This window comes from Ambystoma mexicanum, chromosome 2q, assembly GCF_040938575.1.
Source record: "Ambystoma mexicanum isolate Mex_15411 chromosome 2q, UKY_AmexF1_1, whole genome shotgun sequence".
Taxonomy (NCBI): Eukaryota; Metazoa; Chordata; class Amphibia; order Caudata; family Ambystomatidae; genus Ambystoma; species Ambystoma mexicanum.
The window spans coordinates 769,844,320-769,864,786 of NC_090924.1; positions in this window are offsets into that span (position 1 = coordinate 769,844,320).

The window sequence follows — 20,467 nt, forward strand, 5'->3', positions numbered from 1 at the left end:
GATGCTGGGGGGTGGGGGTGGTGGGAGACATGAGTGGGGGCCTGGTGGAGGCTGCCCCTGGACTGCTGGGGGGTGGGGGTGGTGGGAGACATGAGTGGGGGCCTGGTGGAGGCTGCCCCTGGATGCTGGTGGGTGGTGGTGCTGGGGGACATGAGTTGGACATGAGTGGGGGCCTGGTGGACGGTGCCCTGCACTTCTGGGGGGTGGGGGTGATGGGAGACTTGAGTGGGGGCCTGGTGGAGGGTGCCCCTGCACTGCTGGGGGGTGGGGGTGATGGGAGACATGAGTGGGGGCCTGGTGGAGGCTGCCCCTGGATGCTGGTGGGTGGGGGTGCTAGGGGACATGAGTGGGGGCCTGGTGGAGGGTGCCCTGCACTGCTGGGGGGTGGGGGTGGTGGGAGACATGAATGGGGGCCTGGTGGAGGGTGCCCCTGGATGCTGGGGGGTGGGGGTCCTGGGGGACATGAGTGGGGGCCTGGTGGAGGATGCCCCTGCACTGCTGGGGGGTGGGGGAGGTGGGAGACATGAGTGGGGGCCTGGTGGAGGGTGCCCCTGGATGCTGGGGGGTGGGGGTGGTGGGAGACATGAGTGGGGGCCTGGTGGAGGGTGCCCCGGATGCTGGGCGGTGGGGGTGGTGGGAGACATGAGTGGGGGCCTGGTGGAGGGTGCCCATGGGGGGTGGGGGTGGTGGGAGACATGAGTGGGGGCCTGGTGGAGGGTGCCCCTGGATGCTGGGGGTGGGGGTGCAGGGAGACATGAGTTGGACATGAGGGGGGGCCTGGTGGAGGGTGCCCTGCACTGCTGGGGGGTGGGGGTGATGGGAGACATGAGTGGGGGCCTGGTGGAGGCTGCCCCTGGATGCTGGGGGGTGGGGGTGCAGGGAGACATGAGTTGGACATGAGTGGGGGCCTGGTGGAGGGTGCCCTGCACTGCTGGGGGGTGGGGGTGGTGGGAGACATGAGTCGGGGCCTGGTGGAGGGTGCCCCTGGATGCTGGGGGGTGGGGGTGCTGGGGGACATGAGTTGGACATGAGTGGGGGCCTGGTGGAGGCTGCCCCTGCACTGCTGGGGGGTGGGGGTGCAAGGAGACATGAGTTGAACATGAGTGGGGGCCTGGTGGAGGGTGCCCTGCACTGCTGGGGGGTGGGGGTGATGGGAGACATGAGTGGGGGCCTGGTGGAGGGTGCCCCTGGATGCTGGAGGGTGGGGGTGGTGGGAGACATGAGTGGGGGCCTGGTGGAGGCTGCCCCTGCACTGCTGGGGGGTGGGGGTGGTGGGAGACATGAGTGGGGGCCTGGTGGAGGCTGCCCCTGGATGCTGGTGGGTGGTTCTGGGGGACATGAGTTGGACATGACTGGGGGCCTGGTGGAGGCTGCCCCTGCACTGCTGGGGGGTGGGGTGGTGGGAGACATGAGTGGGGGCCTAGTGGAGGGTGCCCTGCACTGCTGGGAGATGGAGGTGATGGGAGACATGAGTGGGGGCCTGGTGGAGGCTGACCCTGGATGCTGGGGGGTGGGGGTGATGGGGGACATGAGTGGGGGCCTGGTGGAGGGTACCCTGCACTGCTGGGGGGTGGGGGTGGTGGGAGACATGAGTGGGGGCCTGGTGGAGGGAGCCCCTGGATGCTGGGGGGTGGGGGTGCTGGGGGACATGAGTTGGACATGAGTGGGGGCCTGGTGGAGGCTGCCCCTGCACTGCTGGGGGGTGGGGGTGCAGGGAGACATGAGTTGGACATGAGTGGGGGCCTGGTGGAGGGTGCCTTGCACTGCTGGGGGGTGGGGGTAATGGGAGACATGAGGAGGGGCCTGGTGGAGGCTGCCCCTGCACTGCTGGGGGGTGGGGGTGGTGGGAGACATGAGTGGGGGCCTGGTGGAGGGTGCCCTGCACTGCTGGGGGTGGGGGTGATGGGAGACATGAGTGGGGGCCTGGTGGAGGGTGCCCTTGGATGCTCGGGGGTGGGGGTGGTGGGAGACATGAGTGGGGGCCTGGTGGAGTCTGCCCCTGCACTGCTGGGGGGTGGGGGTGGTGGGGGACATGAGTGGGGGCCTGGTGGAGGGTACCCCTGGATGCTGGGGGGTGGGGGTGGTGGGAGACATGAGTGGGGGCCTCGTGGAGGGTGCCCTGCACTGCTGGGGGGTGGGGGTGATGGGAGACATTAGTGGGGGCCTGGTGGAGGGTGCCCTGCACTTCTGGGGGGTGGGGGTGATGGGAGACATGACTGGGGGCCTGGTGGAGGGTGCCCCTGCACTGCTGGGGGGTGGGGGTGATGGGAGACATGAGTGGGGGCCTGGTGGAGGCTGCCCCTGAATGCTGGTGGGTGGGGGTGCTGGGGGACATGAGTGGGGCCTGGTGGAGGGTGCCCTGCAATGCTGGGGGGTGGGGGTGGTGGGAGACATGAATGGGGGCCTGGTGGAGGGTGCCCCTGGATGCTGGGGGGTGGGGGTGCTGGGGGACATGAGTGGGGGCCTGGTGGAGGATGCCCCTGCACTTCTGGGGGGTGGGGGTGGTGGGAGACATGAGTGGGGGCCTTGTGGAGGGTGCCCCTGCACTGCTGGGGGGTGGGGGTGGTGGGAGACATGAGTGGGGGCCTGGTGGAGGCTGCCCCTGGATGCTGGTGGGTGGGGGTACTGGGTGAAATGAATGGGGGCCTGGTGGAGGGTGCCCTGCACTGCTTGGGGGTGGGGGTGGTGGGAGACATGAGTGGGGGCCCGTTGGAGGGTGACCTGCACTGCTGGGGGGTGGGGGTGGTGGTAGGCATGATTGGGGGCCTGGTGGAGGCTGCCCCTGCACTGCTGGGGGGTGGGGGTGATGGGAGACATGAGTGGGGGACTGGTGGAGGCTGCCCCTGCACTGCTGGGGGGTGGGGGTGGTAGGAGACATGAGTGGGGGCCTGGTGGAGGGTGCCCTGCACTGCTGGGGGGTGGGGGTGATGGGAGACATGAGTGGGGGCCTGGTGGAGGGTGCCCCTGGATGCTGGGGGGTTTGGATGGTGGGAGACATGAGTGGGGGCCTGGTGGAGGGTGCCACTGGATGCTGGTGGGTGGGGGTGCAGGGAGACATGAGTTGGACATGAGTGGGGGCCTGGTGGAGGGTGCCCTGCACTGCTGGGGGGTGGGGGTGATTGGAGACATGAGTGGGGGCCTGGTGGAGGGTGCCCCTGGACGCTGGGGGGTGGGGGTGCAGGGAGACATGAGTTGGACATGAGTGGGGGCCTGGTGGAGGGAGCCCTGCACGGCTGGGGGGTGGGGGTGATGGGAGACATGAGTGGGGGCCTGGTGGAGGGTGTCCTGCACTGCTGGGGGTGGTGGGAGACATGAGTGGGGGCCTGGTGGAGGGTGCCCCTGGATGCTGGGGGTGGGGGTGGTGGGAGACATGAGTGGGGGCCTGGTGGAGGCTGCCCCTGCACTGCTGGGGGATGGGGGTGGTGGGAGACATGAGTGGGGGCCTGGTGGAGGGTGCCCCTGCACTGCTGGGGGTGGTGATGGGAGACATGAGTGGGGGCCTGGTGGAGGGTGCCCTGCACTGCTGGGAGGTGGGGGTGGTGGGAGACATGAGTGGGGGCCTGGTGGAGGGTGCCCTGCACTGCTGGGGGGTGGGGGTGGTGGGAGACAGGAGTGGGGGCCTGGTGGAAGGTGCCCTGCACTGCTGGGGGATGGGGGTGATGGGAGACATGAGTGGGGGCCTGGTGGAGGCTGCCCCTGGATGCTAGGGGGTGGGGGTGCAGGGAGACATGAGTTGGACATGAGTGGGGGTCTGGTGGAGGGTGCCCTGCACTGCTGGGGGGTGGGGGTGATGGGAGACATGAATGGGGGCCTGGTGGAGGGTGCCCCTGCACTGCTGGGGGGTGGGGGTGATGGGAGACATGAGTGGGGGCCTGGTGGAGGCTGCCCCTGGATGCTGGTGGGTGGGGGTGCTGGGGGACATGAGTGGGGGCCTGGTGGAGGGTGCCCTGCACTGCTGGGGGGTGGGGGTGGTGGGAGACATGAGTGGGGGCCAGGTGGAGGGTGCCCCTGGATGCTGGGGGGTCGGGGTGCTGGGAGACATGAGTTGGACATGAGTGGGGGCCTGGTGGAGGATGCCCCTGCACTGCTGGCGGGTGGGGGTGGTGGGAGACATGAGTGGGGGCCTGGTGGAGGGTGCCCCTGCACTGCTGGGGGGTGGGGGTGATGGGAGACATGAATGGGGGCCTGGTGGAGGCTGCCCCTGGATGCTGGTGGGTGGGGGTGCAGGGAGACATGAGTTGGACATGAGTGGGGGCCTGGTGGAGGGTGCCCTGCACTGCTGGGGGTGGGGATGATGGGTGACATGAGTGGGGGCCTGGTGGAGGGTGCTCCTGGATGCTAGGGGGTGGGGGTGCAGGGAGACATGAGTTGGACATGAGTGGGGGCTTGGTGGAGGGAGCCCTGCACTGCTGGGGGGTGGGGGTGATGGGAGACATTAGTGGGGGCCTGGTGGAGGGTGCCCCTGCACTGCTGGGGGGTGGGGGTGATGGGAGACATGAGTGGGGGCCTGGTGGAGGCTGCCCCTGGATGCTGGTGGGTGGGGGTGCTGGGGGACATGAGTGGGGACCTGGTGGAGGGTGCCCTGCACTGCTGGGGGTGGGGGTGGTGGGAGACATGAGTGGGGGCCTGGTGGAGGGTGCCCCTGGATGCTGGGGGTGGGGATGCTGGGGGACATGTGTTGGACATGAGTGGAGGCCTGGTGGAGGCTTCCCCTGCACTGCTGGGGGGTGGGGGTGGTGGGAGACATGAGTGGGAGCCTGGTGGAGGGTGCCCCTGGATGCTAGGGGGTGGGGGTGGGGGTGCAGGGAGACATGAGTTGGACATGAGTGGGGGTCTGGTGGAGGGTGCCCTGCACTGCTGGGGGGTGGGGGTGATGGGAGACATGAGTGGGGGCCTGGTGGAGGGTGCCCCTGCACTGCTGGGGGGTGGGGGTGGGGGTGCAGGGAGACATGAGTTGGACATGAGTGGGGGTCTGGTGGAGGGTGCCCTGCACTGCTGGGGGGTGGGGGTGATGGGAGACATGAGTGGGGGCCTGGTGGAGGGTGCCCCTGCACTGCTGGGGGGTGGGGGTGATGGGAGACATGAGTGGGGGCCTGGTGGAGGCTGCCCCTGGATGCTGGTGGGTGGGGGTGCTGGGGGACATGAGTGGGGGCCTGGTGGAGGGTGCCCTGCACTGCTGGGGGGTGGGGGTGGTGGGAGACATGAGTGGGGGCCAGGTGGAGGGTGCCCCTGGATGCTGGGGGGTCGGGGTGCTGGGAGACATGAGTTGGACATGAGTGGGGGCCTGGTGGAGGGTGCCCTGCACTGCTGGGGGGTGGGGGTGGTGGGAGACATGTGTGGGGGCCTGGTGGAGGGTGCCCTGCACTGCTGGGGAGTGGGGGTGATGGGAGACATGAGTGGGGGCCTGGTGGAGGGTGCCCTGCACTGCTGGGGGGTGGGGGTGGTGGGAGACATGAGTGGGGGCCTGGTGGAGGCTGCCCCTGGATGCTGGTGGGTGGTTCTGGGGGACATGAGTTGGACATGACTGGGGGCCTGGTGGAGGCTGCCCCTGCACTGCTGGGGGGTGGGGGTGGTGGGAGACATGAGTGGGGCCTGGTGGAGGGTGCCCTGCACTGCTGGGGGTGGGGTGGTAGGCGACATGAGTGGGGGCCTGGTGGAGGGTGCCTCTGGATGCTGGGGGGTGGGGGTGCTGGGGGACATGAGTTGGACATGAGTGGGGGCCTGGTGGAGGCTGCCCCTGCACTTCTGGGGGGTGGGGGTGGTGGGAGACATGAGTGGGGGCCTGGTGGAGGCTGCCCCTGCACTGTTGGGGGGTGGGGGTGGTGGGAGACATGAGTGGGGGCCTGATGGAGGCTGCCCCTGCACTGTTGGGGGGTGGGGGTGGTGGGAGACATGAGTGGGGGCCTGGTGGAGGGTGCCCTGCACTGCTGGGGGGTGGGGGTGGTGGGAGACATGAGTGGGGGCCTGGTGGAGGGTGCCCTGCACTGGTGGGGGTGGTGGGAGACATGAGTGGGGGCCTGGTGGAGGCTGCCCCTGGATTCTGGGGGGTGGGGGTGCAGGGAGACATGAGTTGGACATGAGTGGCGGCCTGGTGGAGGGTGCCCTGCACTGCTGGGGGGTGGGGGTGGTGGGAGACATGTGTGGGGGCCTGGTGGAGGGTGCCCTGCACTGCTGGGGAGTGGGGGTGATGGGAGACATGAGTGGGGGCCTGGTGGAGGGTGCCCTGCACTGCTGGGGGTGGTGGGAGACATGAGTGGGGGCCTGGTGGAGGCTGCCCCTGCACTGCTGGGGGGTGGGGGTGCAGGGAGACATGAGTTGGACATGAGTGGGGGCCTGGTGGAGGGTGCCCTGCACTGCTGGGGGGTGGGGGTGATTGGATACATGAGTGGGGGCCTTGTGGAGGGCGCCCTGCACTGCTGGGGCGTGGGGGTGATGGGAGACATGAGTGGGGGCCTGGTGGAGGGTGCCCCTGGATGCTGGGGGGTGGGGGTGGTGGGAGACATAAATGGGGGCCTGGTGGAGGGTGCCCCTGGATGCTGGGGGGTGGGGGTGCAGGGAGACATGAGTTGGACATGAGTGGGGGCCTGGTGGAGGGTGCCCTGCACTGCTGGGGGGTGGGGGTGATTGGAGACATGAGTTGGGGCCTGGTGGAGGGTGCCCCTGGATGTTGGGGGGTGGGGGTGCAGGGAGACATGAGTTGGACATGAGTGGGGGGCTGGTGGAGTGTGCCCTGTACTGCTAGGGGGTGGGGGTGATGGGAGACATGAGTGGGGGCCTGGTGGAGGGTGCCCCTGGATGCTGGGGGATGGGGGTGGTGGGAGACATGAGTGGGGGCCTGGTGGAGGCTGCCCCTGCACTGCTGGGGGGTGGGGGTGGTGGGAGACATGAGTCGGGGCCTGGTGGAGGGTGCCCCTGCACTGCTGGGGGGTGGGGGTGATGGGAGACATGAGTGGGGGCCTGGTGGAGGCTGCCCCTGGATGCTGGTGGGTGGGGGTGCTGGGGGACATGAGTGGGGGCCTGGTGGAGGGTGCCCCTGGATGCTGGGGGGTGGGGGTGCAGGGAGACATGAGTTGGACATGAGTGGGGGCCTGGTGGAGGGTGCCCTGCACTGCTGGGGGGTCGGGGTGATGGGAGACATGAGTGGGGGCCTGGTGGAGGGTGCCCCTGCACTGCTGGGGGGTGGGAGTGATGCGAGACATGAGTGGGGGCCTGGTGGAGGGTGCCCCTGGATGCAGGTGGATGGGGGTGCTGGGGGACATGAGTGTGGGCCTGGTGGAGGGTGCCCTGCACTGCTGGGGGGTGGGGGTGGTGGGAGAAATGAGTGGAGGCCTGGTGGAGGGTGCCCCTGGATGCTGGGGGGTGGGGGTGCTGGGGGACATGAGTTGGACATGAGTGGGGGCCTGGTGGAGGGTGCCCTGCACTGCTGGGGGGTGGGTGTGGTGGGAGAAATGAGTGGAGGCCTGGTGGAGGGTGCCCCTGGATGCTGGTGGGTGGGGGGGCTGGGGGACATGAGTGGGGGCCTGGTGGAGGGTGCCCTGCACTTCTGGGGGGCGGGGGTGGTGGGAGACATGAGTGGGGGCCGGGTGGAGGCTGCCCCTGCACTGCTGGGGGGTGGGGGTGCAGGGAGACATGAGTTGGACATGAGTGGGGGCCTGGTAGAGGGTGCCCTGCACTGCTGGGGGGGTGGGGGTGATGGGAGACATGAGTGGGGGCCTGGTGGAGGGTGCCCTGCACTGCTGGGGGGTGGGGGTGATGGGAGACCTGAGTGGGGGCCTGGTTGAGGGTGCCCCTGGATGCTGGGGGGTGGGGGTGCAGGGAGACATGAGTTGGACATGAGTGGGGGCCTGGTGGAGGGTGCCCTGCACTGCTGGGGGGTGGGGGTGATGGGAAACATGAGTGGGGGCCTGGTGGAGGGTGCCCTGCACTGCTGGGGGGTGGGGGTGGTGGGAGACATGAGTGGGGGCCTGGTGGACGGTGCCCCTGGATGCTGGTGGGTGGAGGTGCTGGGGGAAATGAGTGGGGGCCTGGTGGAGGGTGCCCCTGGATGCTGGGGGGTGGGGGTGCAGGGAGACATGAGTTGGACATGAGTGGGGGCCTGGTGGAGGATGCCCTGCACTGCTGGGGGGAGGGGGTGATGGGAGACATGAGTGGGGGCCTGGTGGAGGGTGCCCTGCACTGCTGGGGGGTGGGGTGATGGGAGACATGAGTGGGGGCATGGTGGAGGGTGCCCCTGGATGCTGGGGGGTGGGGGTGCAGGGAGACATGAGTTGGACATGAGTGGGGGCCTGGTGGACGGTGCCCTGCACTGCTGGGGGGTGGGGGTGATGGGAGACATTAGTGGGGGCCTGGTGGAGGGTGCCCCTGCACTGCTGGGGGGTGGGGGTGATGGGAGACATGAGTGGGGGCCTGGTGGAGGCTGCCCCTGGATGCTGGTGGGTGGGGGTGCAGGGAGACATGAGTTGGACATGAGTGGGGGCCTGGTGGAGGGTGCCCTGCACTGCTGGGGGGTGGGGGTGATGGGAGACATGAGTGGGGGCCTGGTGGAGGGTGCCCCTGCACTGCTGGGGGTGGGGGTGATGCGAGACATGAGTGGGGGCCTGGTGGAGGGTGCCCCTGGATGCTGGCGGGGTGAGGGTGCAGGGAGACATGAGTTGGACATGAGTGGGGGCCTGGTGGAGGGGGCCCTGCACTGCTGGGGGGTGGGGGTGATGGGAGACATGAGTGGGGGCCTGGTGGAGGGTGCCCTGCACTGCTGGGGGGTGGGGGTGATGGGAGACATGAGTGGGGGCCTGGTGGAGGGTGCCCCTGGATGCTGGGGGGTGGGGGTGCAGGGAGACAAAAGTTGGACATGAGTGGGGGCCTGGTGGAGGGTGCCCCTGCACTGCTGGGGGTGGGGGTGATGGGAGAAATGAGTGGGTGCCTGGTGGAGGCTGCCCCTGGTTGCTGGTGGGTGGGGGTGCTGGGGGACATGAGTGGGGCCTGGTGGAGGGTGCCCTGCACTGCTGGGGGGTGAGGGTGGGGGGAGACATGAGTGGGGGCCTGGTGGAGGGTGCCCCTGGATGCTGGGGGGTGGGGGTGCTGGGTGACATGAGTTGGACATGAGTGGGGGCCTGGTGGAGGCTGCCCCTGCACTGCTGGGGGGTGGGGGTGGTGGGAGACATGAGTGGGGGCCTGGTGGAGGCTTTTCCCCTGGATGCTGGTGGGTGGGGGTGCTGGGGGACATGAGTGGGGGCCTGGTGGAGGGTGCCCTGCACTGCCGGGGGTGGGGGTGGTGGGAGACATGAGTGGGGGCCTGGTGGAGGCTGCCCCTGCACTGCTGGGGGGTGGGGGTGCAGGGAGACATGAGTTGGACATGAGTGGGGGCCTTGTGGAGGGTGCCCTGCACTGCTGGGGGGTGGGGGTGATGGGAGACATGAGTGGGGGCCTGGTGGAGGGTGCCCCTGGATGCTGGGTGGTGGGGGTGGTGGGAGACATGAGTGGGGGCCTGGTGGAGGGTGCCCCTGGATGTTGGGGGGTAGGGGTGCAGGGAGACATGAGTTGGACATGAGTGGGGGCCTGGGGGAGGGTGCCCTGCACTGCTAGGGGGTGGGGGCGATGGGAGACATGAGTGGGGGCCTGGTGAAGGGTGCCCTGCACTGCTGGGGGGTGGGGGTGGTGGGAGACATGAGTGTGGGCCTGGTGGAGGCTGCCCCTGGATGCTGGGGGGAGGGGGTGCAGGGAGACATGAGTTGGACATGAGTGGGGGCTGGTAGAGGGTGCCCTGCACTGCTGGGGGGTGGGGGTGCAGGGAGACATGAGTTGGACATGAGTGGGGGCCTGGTGAAGGGTGCCCTGCACTGCTGGGGGGTGGGGGTGATGGGAGACATGAGTGGGGGCCTGGTGGAGGGTGCCCTGCACTGCTGGGCAGTGGGGGTGATGGGAGACATGAGTGGGGGCCTGGTGGAGGGTGCCCCTGCACTGCTGGGGGTGGGGGTGATGGGAGAAATGAGTGGGGGCCTGGTGGAGGCTGCCCCTGGTTGCTGGTGGGGGTGCTGGGGGATATGAGTGGGGCCTGGTGGAGGGTGCCCTGCACTGCTGGGGGGTGGGGTGGTGGGCGACATGAGTGGGGGCCTGGTGGAGGGTGCCCCTGGATGCTGGGGGGTGGGGGTGCTGGGGGACATGAGTTGGACATGAGTGGGGGCCTGGTGGAGGCTGCCCCTGCACTTCTGGGGGGTGGGGGTGGTGGGAGACATGAGTGGGGGCCTGGTGGAGGCTGCCCCTGCACTGTTGGGGGGTGGGGGTGGTGGGAGACATGAGTGGGGGCCTGATGGAGGCTGCCCCTGCACTGTTGGGGGGTGGGGGTGGTGGGAGACATGAGTGGGGGCCTGGTGGAGGGTGCCCTGCACTGCTGGGGGGTGGGGGTGGTGGGAGACATGAGTGGGGGCCTGGTGGAGGGTGCCCTGCACTGGTGGGCGTGGTGGGAGACATGAGTGGGGGCCTGGTGGAGGCTGCCCCTGGATTCTGGGGGGTGGGGGTGCAGGGAGACATGAGTTGGACATGAGTGGCGGCCTGGTGGAGGGTGCCCTGCACTGCTGGGGGGTGGGGGTGGTGGGAGACATGTGTGGGGGCCTGGTGGAGGGTGCCCTGCACTGCTGGGGAGTGGGGGTGATGGGAGACATGAGTGGGGGCCTGGTGGAGGGTGCCCTGCACTGCTGGGGGCTGGGGGTGGTGGGAGACATGAGTGGGGGCCTGGTGGAGGCTGCCCCTGCACTGCTGGGGGGTGGGGGTGCAGGGAGACATGAGTTGGACATGAGTGGGGGCCTGGTGGAGGGTGCCCTGCACTGCTGGGGGGTGGGGGTGGTGGGAGACATGTGTGGGGGCCTGGTGGAGGGTGCCCTGCACTGCTGGGGAGTGGGGGTGATGGGAGACATGAGTGGGGGCCTGGTGGAGGGTGCCCCTGGATGCTGGGGGGTGGGGGTGGTGGGAGACATAAATGGGGGCCTGGTGGAGGGTGCCCCTGGATGCTGGGGGGTGGGGGTGCAGGGAGACATGAGTTGGACATGAGTGGGGGCCTGGTGGAGGGTGCCCTGCACTGCTGGGGGGTGGGGGTGATTGGAGACATGAGTTGGGGCATGGTGGAGGGTGCCCCTGGATGTTGGGGGGTGGGGGTGCAGGGAGACATGAGTTGGACATGAGTGGGGGCCTGGTGGAGTGTGCCCTGTACTGCTAGGGGGTGGGGGTGATGGGAGACATGAGTGGGGGCCTGGTGAAGGGTGCCCGGCACTGCTGGGGGTGGGGGTGGTGGGAGACATGAGTGGGGGCCTGGTGGAGGGTGCCTCTGGATGCTGGGGGATGGGGGTGGTGGGAGACATGAGTGGGGGCCTGGTGGAGGCTGCCCCTGCACTGCTGGGGGGTGGGGGTGGTGGGAGACATGAGTGGGGGCCTGGTGGAGGGTGCCCCTGCACTGCTGGGGGGTGGGGGTGATGGGAGACATGAGTGGGGGCCTGGTGGAGGCTGCCCCTGGATGCTGGTGGGTGGGGGTGCTGGGGGACATGAGTGGGGGCCTGGTGGAGGGTGCCCCTGGATGCTGGGGGGTGGGGGTGCAGGGAGACATGAGTTGGACATGAGTGGGGGCCTGGTGGAGGGTGCCCTGCACTGCTGGGGGGTCGGGGTGATGGGAGACATGAGTGGGGGCCTGGTGGAGGGTGCCCCTGCACTGCTGGGGGGTGGGAGTGATGGGAGACATGAGTGGGGGCCTGGTGGAGGGTGCCCCTGGATGCAGGTGGATGGGGGTGCTGGGGGACATGAGTGTGGGCCTGGTGGAGGGTGCCCTGCACTGCTGGGGGGTGGGGGTGGTGGGAGAAATGAGTGGAGGCCTGGTGGAGGGTGCCCCTGGATGCTGGGGGGTGGGGGTGCTGGGGGACATGAGTGGGGGCCTGGTGGAGGGTGCCCTGCACTTCTGGGGGGCGGGGTGGTGGGAGACATGAGTGGGGGCCTGGTGGAGGGTGCCCTGCACTGCTGGGGGATGGGGGTGGTGGGAGACATGAGTGGGGGCCGGGTGGAGGCTGCCCCTGCACTGCTGGGGGGTGGGGGTGCAGGGAGACATGAGTTGGACATGAGTGGGGGCCTGGTAGAGGGTGCCCTGCACTGCTGGGGGGGTGGGGGTGATGGGAGACATGAGTGGGGGCCTGGTGGAGGGTGCCCTGCACTGCTGGGGGGTGGGGGTGATGGGAGACCTGAGTGGGGGCCTGGTTGAGGGTGCCCCTGGATGCTGGGGGGTGGGGGTGCAGGGAGACATGAGTTGGACATGAGTGGGGGCCTGGTGGAGGGTGCCCTGCACTGCTGGGGGGTGGGGGTGAAGGGAGACATGAGTGGGGGCCTGGTGGAGGGTGCCCTGCACTGCTGGGGGGTGGGGGTGGTGGGAGACATGAGTGGGGGCCTGGTGGACGGTGCCCCTGGATGCTGGTGGGTGGAGGTGCTGGGTGAAATGAGTGGGGGCCTGGTGGAGGGTGCCCCTGGATGCTGGGGGGTGGGGGTGCAGGGAGACATGAGTTGGACATGAGTGGGGGCCTGGTGGAGGGTGCCCTGCACTGCTGGGGGGTCGGGTGATGGGAGACATGAGTGGGGGCCTGGTGGAGGGTGCCCTGCACTGCTGGGGGGTGGGGGTGATGGGAGACATGAGTGGGGGCATGGTGGAGGGTGCCCCTGGATGCTGGGGGGTGGGGGTGCAGGGAGACATGAGTTGGACATGAGTGGGGGCCTGGTGGACGGTGCCCTGCACTGCTGGGGGGTGGGGGTGATGGGAGACATTAGTGGGGGCCTGGTGGAGGGTGCCCCTGCACTGCTGGGGGGTGGGGGTGATGGGAGACATGAGTGGGGGCCTGGTGGAGGCTGCCCCTGGATGCTGGTGGGTGGGGGTGCAGGGAGACATGAGTTGGACATGAGTGGGGGCCTGGTGGAGGGTGCCCTGCACTGCTGGGGGGTGGGGGTGATGGGAGACATGAGTGGGGGCCTGGTGGAGGGTGCCCCTGCACTGCTGGGGGTGGGGGTGATGGGAGAAATGAGTGGGCGCCTGGTGGAGGCTGCCCCTGGTTGCTGGTGGGTGGGGGTGCTGGGGGACATGAGTGGGGCCTGGTGGAGGGTGCCCTGCACTGCTGGGGGGTGAGGGTGGTGGGAGACATGAGTGGGGGCCTGGTGGAGGGTGCCCCTGGATGCTGGGGGGTGGGGGTGCTGGGTGACATGAGTTGGACATGAGTGGGGGCCTGGTGGAGGCTGCCCCTGCACTGCTGGGGGGTGGGGGTGGTGGGAGACATGAGTGGGGGCCTGGTGGAGGCTTTTCCCCTGGATGCTGGTGGGTGGGGGTGCTGGGGGACATGAGTGGGGGCCTGGTGGAGGGTGCCCTGCACTGCCGGGGGTGGGGGTGGTGGGAGACATGAGTGGGGGCCTGGTGGAGGCTGCCCCTGCACTGCTGGGGGGTGGGGGTGCAGGGAGACATGAGTTGGACATGAGTGGGGGCCTTGTGGAGGGTGCCCTGCACTGCTGGGGGGTGGGGGTGATGGGTGACATGAGTGGGGGCCTGGTGGAGGGTGCCCCTGGATGCTGGGGGGTGGGGGTGGTGGGAGACATGAGTGGGGGCCTGGTGGAGGGTGCCCCTGGATTCTGGGGGGTGGGGGTGCAGGGAGACATGAGTTGGACATGAGTGGGGGCCTGGTGGAGGGTGTCCTGCACTGCTGGGGGGTGGGGGTGATTGGAGACATGAGTGGGGGCCTGGTGGAGGGTGCCCCTGGATGTTGGGGGTAGGGGTGCAGGGAGACATGAGTTGGACATGAGTGGGGGCCTGGGGGAGGGTGCCCTGCACTGCTAGGGGGTGGGGGCGATGGGAGACATGAGTGGGGGTCTGGTGAAGGGTGCCCTGCACTGCTGGGGGGTGGGGGTGGTGGGAGACATGAGTGGGGGCCTGGTGGAGGCTGCCCCTGTACTGCTGGGGGTGGGGGTGGGGGGAGACATGAGTGGGGGCCTGGTGGAGGGTGCCCATGCACTGCTGGGGGGTGGGGGTGATGGGAGACATGAGTGGGGGCCTGGTGGAGGCTGCCCCTGGATGCTGGGGGGAGGGGGTGCAGGGAGACATGAGTTGGACATGTGTGGGGGCTGGTAGAGGGTGCCCTGCACTGCTGGGGGGTGGGGGTGATGGGAGACATGAGTGGGGGCCTGGTGGAGGGTGCCCTGCACTGCTGGAGGGTGGGGGTGATGGGAGACATGAGTGGGGGCCTGGTTGAGGGTGCCCCTGGATGCTGGGGGGGGGTGGGGGTGAGGGAGACATGAGTTGGACATGAGTGGGGGCCTGGTGGAGGGTGCCATGCAACGCTAGGGGGTGGGGGTGATGGGAGACATGAGTGGGGGCCTGGTGGAGGCTGCCCTGCACTGCTGGTGGGTGGGGGTGGTGGGAGACATGAGTGGGGGCCTGGTGGAGGGTGCCCCTGGATGCTGGTGGGTGGGGGTGCTGGGGGAAATGAGTGGGGGCCTGGTGGAGGGTGCCCCTGGATGCTGGGGGGTGGGGGTGCAGGGAGACATGAGTTGGACATGAGTGTCGGCCTGGTGGAGGGTGCCCGGCACTGCTGGGGGGTGGGGGTGATGGGAGACATGAGTGGGGGCCTGGTGGACGGTGCCCTGCACTGCTGGGGGGTGGGGGTGATGGGAGACATTAGTGGGGGCCTGGTGGAGGGTGAACCTGCACTGCTGGGGGGTGGTGGTGATGGGAGACATGAGTGGGGGCCTGGTGGAGGCTGCCCCTGGATGCTGGTGGGTGGGGGTGCAGGGAGACATGAGTTGGACATGAGTGGGGGCCTGGTGGAGGGTGCCCTGCACTGCTGGGGGGTGGGGGTGATGGGAGACATGAGTGGGGGCCTGGTGGAGGGTGCCCCTGCACTGGTGGGGGTGATGGGAGACATGAGTGGGGGCCTGGTGGAGGGTGCCCCTGGATGCTGGGAGTGTGGGGGTGCAGGGAGACATGAGTTGGACATGAGTGGGGGCCTGGTGAAGGGTGCCCTGCACTGCTGGGGGTGGGGGTGATGGGAGACATGAGTGGGGGCCTGGTGGAGGGTGCCCTGCACTGCTGGGCGGTGGGGGTGCTGGGGGACATGAGTGGGGGCCTGGTGGAGGCTGCCCCTGGTTGCTGGTGGGGGTGCTGGGGGTTATGAGTGGGGCCTGGTGGAGGGTGCCCTGTACTGCTGGGGGGTGGGGTGGTGGGCGACATGAGTGGGGGCCTGGTGGAGGGTGCCCCTGGATGCTGGGGGGTGGGGGTGCTGGGGGACATGAGTTGGACATGAGTGGGGGCCTGGTGGAGGCTGCCCCTGCACTTCTGGGGGGTGGGGGTGGTGGGAGACATGAGTGGGGGCCTGGTGGAGGCTGCCCCTGCACTGTTGGGGGGTGGGGGTGGTGGGAGACATGAGTGGGGGCCTGATGGAGGCTGCCCCTGCACTGTTGGGGGGTGGGGGTGGTGGGAGACATGAGTTGGACATGAGTGGGGGCCTGGTGGAGGGTGCCCTGCACTGCTGGGGGGTGGTGGGAGACATGAGCGGGGGCCTGGTGGAGGGTGCCCTGCACTGGTGGGGGTGGTGGGAGACATGAGTGGGGGCCTGGTGGAGGCTGCCCCTGGATTCTGGGGGGTGGGGGTGCAGGGAGACATGAGTTGGACATGAGTGGGGGCCTGGTGGAGGGTGCCCTGCACTGCTAGGGGGTGGGGGCGATGGGAGACATGAATGGGGGCCTGGTGAAGGGTGCCCTGCACTGCTGGGGGGTGGGGGTGGTGGGAGACATGAGTGGGGGCCTGGTGGAGGGTGCCCCTGGATGCTGGGGGGTGGGGTGGTGGGAGACATGAGTGGGGGCCTGGTGGAGGCTGCCCCTGTACTGCTGGGGGTGGGGGTGGTGGGAGACATGAGTGGGGGCCTGGTGGAGGGTGCCCCTGCACTGCTGGGGGGTGGGGGTGATGGGAGACATGAGTGGGGGCCTGGTGGAGGCTGCCCCTGGATGCTGGTGGGTGGGGGTGCTGGGGGACATGAGTGGGGGCCTGGTTGATGGTGCCCCTGGATGCTGGGGGGTGGGGGTGCAGGGAGACATGAGTGGGGGCCTGGTGGAGGGTGCCCCTGTACTGCTGGGGGTGGGGGTGGTGGGAGACATGAGTGGGGGCCTGGTGGAGGGTGCCCCTGCACTGCTGGGGGGTGGGGTGATGGGAGACATGAGTGGGGGCCTGGTGGAGGCTGCCCCTGGATTCTGGTGGGTGGGGGTGCTGGGGGACATGAGTGGGGGCCTGGTTGATGGTGCCCCTGGATGCTGGGGGGTGGGGGTGCAGGGAGACATGAGTGGGGGCCTGGTGGAGGCTGCCCCTGCACTGTTGGGGGGTGGGGGTGGTGGGAGACATGAGTGGGGGCCTGGTGGAGGGTGCCCTGCACTGCTGGGGGGTGGGGGTGGTGGGAGACATGAGTGGGGGCCTGGTGGAGGGTGCCCTGCACTGGTGGGGGTGGTGGGAGACATGAGTGGGGGCCTGGTGGAGGCTGCCCCTGGATTCTGGGGGGTGGGGGTGCAGGGAGACATGAGTTGGACATGAGTGGCGGCCTGGTGGAGGGTGCCCTGCACTGCTGGGGGGTGGGGGTGGTGGGAGACATGAGTGGGGGCCTGGTGGAGGCTGCCGCTGCACTGCTGGGGGGTGGGGGTGGTGGGAGACATGAGTGGGGGCCTGGTGGAGTGTGCCCTGCACTGCTAGGGGGTGGGGGCGATGGGAGACATGAATGGGGGCCTGGTGAAGGGTGCCCTGCACTGCTGGGGGGTGGGGGTGGTGGGAGACATGAGTGGGGGCCTGGTGGAGGGTGCCCCTGGATGCTGGGGGGTGGGGGTGCTGGGGGACATGAGTTGGACATGAGTGGGGGCCTGGTGGAGGCTGCCCCTGGATGCTGGTGGGTGGGGGGGCTGGGGGACATGAGTGGGGGCCTGGTGGAGGGTGCCCTGCACTTCTGGGGGGCGGGGGTGGTGGGAGACATGAGTGGGGGCCTGGTGGAGGGTGCCCTGCACTGCTGGGGGATGGGGGTGGTGGGAGACGTGAGTGGGGGCCGGGTGGAGGCTGCCCCTGCACTGCTGGGGGGTGGGGGTGCAGGGAGACATGAGTTGGACATGAGTGGGGGCCTGGTAGAGGGTGCCCTGCACTGCTGGGGGGGTGGGGGTGATGGGAGACATGAGTGGGGGCCTGGTGGAGGGTGCCCTGCACTGCTGGGGGGTGGGGGTGATGGGAGACCTGAGTGGGGGCCTGGTTGAGGGTGCCCCTGGATGCTGGGGGGTGGGGGTGCAGGGAGACATGAGTTGGACATGAGTGGGGGCCTGGGGGAGGGTGCCCTGCACTGCTAGGGGGTGGGGGCGATGGGAGACATGAGTGGGGGTCTGGTGAAGGGTGCCCTGCACTGCTGGGGGGTGGGGGTGGTGGGAGACATGAGTGGGGGCCTGGTGGAGGCTGCCCCTGTACTGCTGGGGGTGGGGGTGGGGGGAGACATGAGTTGGACATGTGTGGGGGCTGGTAGAGGGTGCCCTGCACTGCTGGGGGGTGGGGGTGATGGGAGACATGAGTGGGGGCCTGGTGGAGGGTGCCCTGCACTGCTGGAGGGTGGGGGTGATGGGAGACATGAGTGGGGGCCTGGTGGAGGGTGCCCCTGGATGCTGGTGGGTGGGGGTGCTGGGCGAAATGAGTGGGGGCCTGGTGGAGGGTGCCCCTGGATGCTGGGGGGTGGGGGTGCAGGGAGACATGAGTTGGACATGAGTGTCGGCCTGGTGGAGGGTGCCCTGCACTGCTGGGGGGTGGGGGTGATGGGAGACATGAGTGGGGGCCTGGTGGACGGTGCCCTGCACTGCTGGGGGGTGGGGGTGATGGGAGACATTAGTGGGGGCCTGGTGGAGGGTGAACCTGCACTGCTGGGGGGTGGTGGTGATGGGAGACATGAGTGGGGGCCTGGTGGAGGCTGCCCCTGGATGCTGGTGGGTGGGGGTGCAGGGAGACATGAGTTGGACATGAGTGGGGGCCTGGTGGAGGGTGCCCTGCACTGCTGGGGGGTGGGGGTGATGGGAGACATGAGTGGGGGCCTGGTGGAGGGTGCCCCTGCACTGGTGGGGGTGATGGGAGACATGAGTGGGGGCCTGGTGGAGGGTGCCCCTGGATGCTGGGAGTGTGGGGGTGCAGGGAGACATGAGTTGGACATGAGTGGGGGCCTGGTGAAGGGTGCCCTGCACTGCTGGGGGTGGGGGTGATGGGAGACATGAGTGGGGGCCTGGTGGAGGGTGCCCTGCACTGCTGGGCGGTGGGGGTGCTGGGGGACATGAGTGGGGGCCTGGTGGAGGCTGCCCCTGGTTGCTGGTGGGGGTGCTGGGGGTTATGAGTGGGGCCTGGTGGAGGGTGCCCTGTACTGCTGGGGGGTGGGGTGGTGGGCGACATGAGTGGGGGCCTGGTGGAGGGTGCCCCTGGATGCTGGGGGGTGGGGGTGCTGGGGGACATGAGTTGGACATGAGTGGGGGCCTGGTGGAGGCTGCCCCTGCACTTCTGGGGGGTGGGGGTGGTGGGAGACATGAGTGGGGGCCTGGTGGAGGCTGCCCCTGCACTGTTGGGGGGTGGGGGTGGTGGGAGACATGAGTGGGGGCCTGATGGAGGCTGCCCCTGCACTGTTGGGGGGTGGGGGTGGTGGGAGACATGAGTTGGACATGAGTGGGGGCCTGGTGGAGGGTGCCCTGCACTGCTGGGGGGTGGTGGGAGACATGAGCGGGGGCCTGGTGGAGGGTGCCCTGCACTGGTGGGGGTGGTGGGAGACATGAGTGGGGGCCTGGTGGAGGCTGCCCCTGGATTCTGGGGGGTGGGGGTGCAGGGAGACATGAGTTGGACATGAGTGGGGGCCTGGTGGAGGGTGCCCTGCACTGCTAGGGGGTGGGGGCGATGGGAGACATGAATGGGGGCCTGGTGAAGGGTGCCCTGCACTGCTGGGGGGTGGGGGTGGTGGGAGACATGAGTGGGGGCCTGGTGGAGGGTGCCCCTGGATGCTGGGGGGTGGGGTGGTGGGAGACATGAGTGGGGGCCTGGTGGAGGCTGCCCCTGTACTGCTGGGGGTGGGGGTGGTGGGAGACATGAGTGGGGGCCTGGTGGAGGGTGCCCCTGCACTGCTGGGGGGTGGGGGTGATGGGAGACATGAGTGGGGGCCTGGTGGAGGCTGCCCCTGGATGCTGGTGGGTGGGGGTGATGGGGGACATGAGTGGGGGCCTGGTTGATGGTGCCCCTGGATGCTGGGGGGTGGGGGTGCAGGGAGACATGAGTGGGGGCCTGGTGGAGGGTGCCCCTGTACTGCTGGGGGTGGGGGTGGTGGGAGACATGAGTGGGGGCCTGGTGGAGGGTGCCCCTGCACTGCTGGGGGGTGGGGTGATGGGAGACATGAGTGGGGGCCTGGTGGAGGCTGCCCCTGGATTCTGGTGGGTGGGGGTGCTGGGGGACATGAGTGGGGGCCTGGTTGATGGTGCCCCTGGATGCTGGGGGGTGGGGGTGCAGGGAGACATGAGTGGGGGCCTGGTGGAGGCTGCCCCTGCACTGTTGGGGGGTGGGGGTGGTGGGAGACATGAGTGGGGGCCTGGTGGAGGGTGCCCTGCACTGCTGGGGGGTGGGGGTGGTGGGAGACATGAGTGGGGGCCTGGTGGAGGGTGCCCTGCACTGGTGGGGGTGGTGGGAGACATGAGTGGGGGCCTGGTGGAGGCTGCCCCTGGATTCTGGGGGGTGGGGGTGCAGGGAGACATGAGTTGGACATGAGTGGCGGCCTGGTGGAGGGTGCCCTGCACTGCTGGGGGGTGGGGGTGGTGGGAGACATGAGTGGGGGCCTGGTGGAGGCTGCCCCTGCACTGCTGGGGGGTGGGGGTGGTGGGAGACATGAGTGGGGGCCTGGTGGAGTGTGCCCTGCACTGCTAGGGGGTGGGGGCGATGGGAGACATGAATGGGGGCCTGGTGAAGGGTGCCCTGCACTGCTGGGGGGTGGGGGTGGTGGGAGACATGAGTGGGGGCCTGGTTGATGGTGCCCCTGGATGCTGGGGGGTGGGGGTGCAGGGAGACATGAGTTGGACATGAGTGGGGGCCTGGTGGAGGGGGCCCTGCACTGCTGGGGGGTGGAGGTGATGGGAGACATGAGTGGGGGCCTGGTGGAGGGTGCCCCTGCACTGCTGGGGGGTGGGGGTGATGGGAGACATGAGTGGGGGCCTGGTGGAGGGTGCCCCTGGATGCTGGGGGGGGGTGGGGGTGCAGGGAGACATGAGTTGGACATGAGTGGGGGCCTGGTGGAGGGGGCCCTGCACTGCTGGGGGGTGGGGGTGATGGGAGACATGAGTGGGGGCCTGGTGGAGGGTGCCCTGCACTGCTGGGGGGTGGGGGTGATGGAAGACATGAGTGGGGGCCTGGTGGAGGGTGCCCCTGGATGCTGGGGGTGGG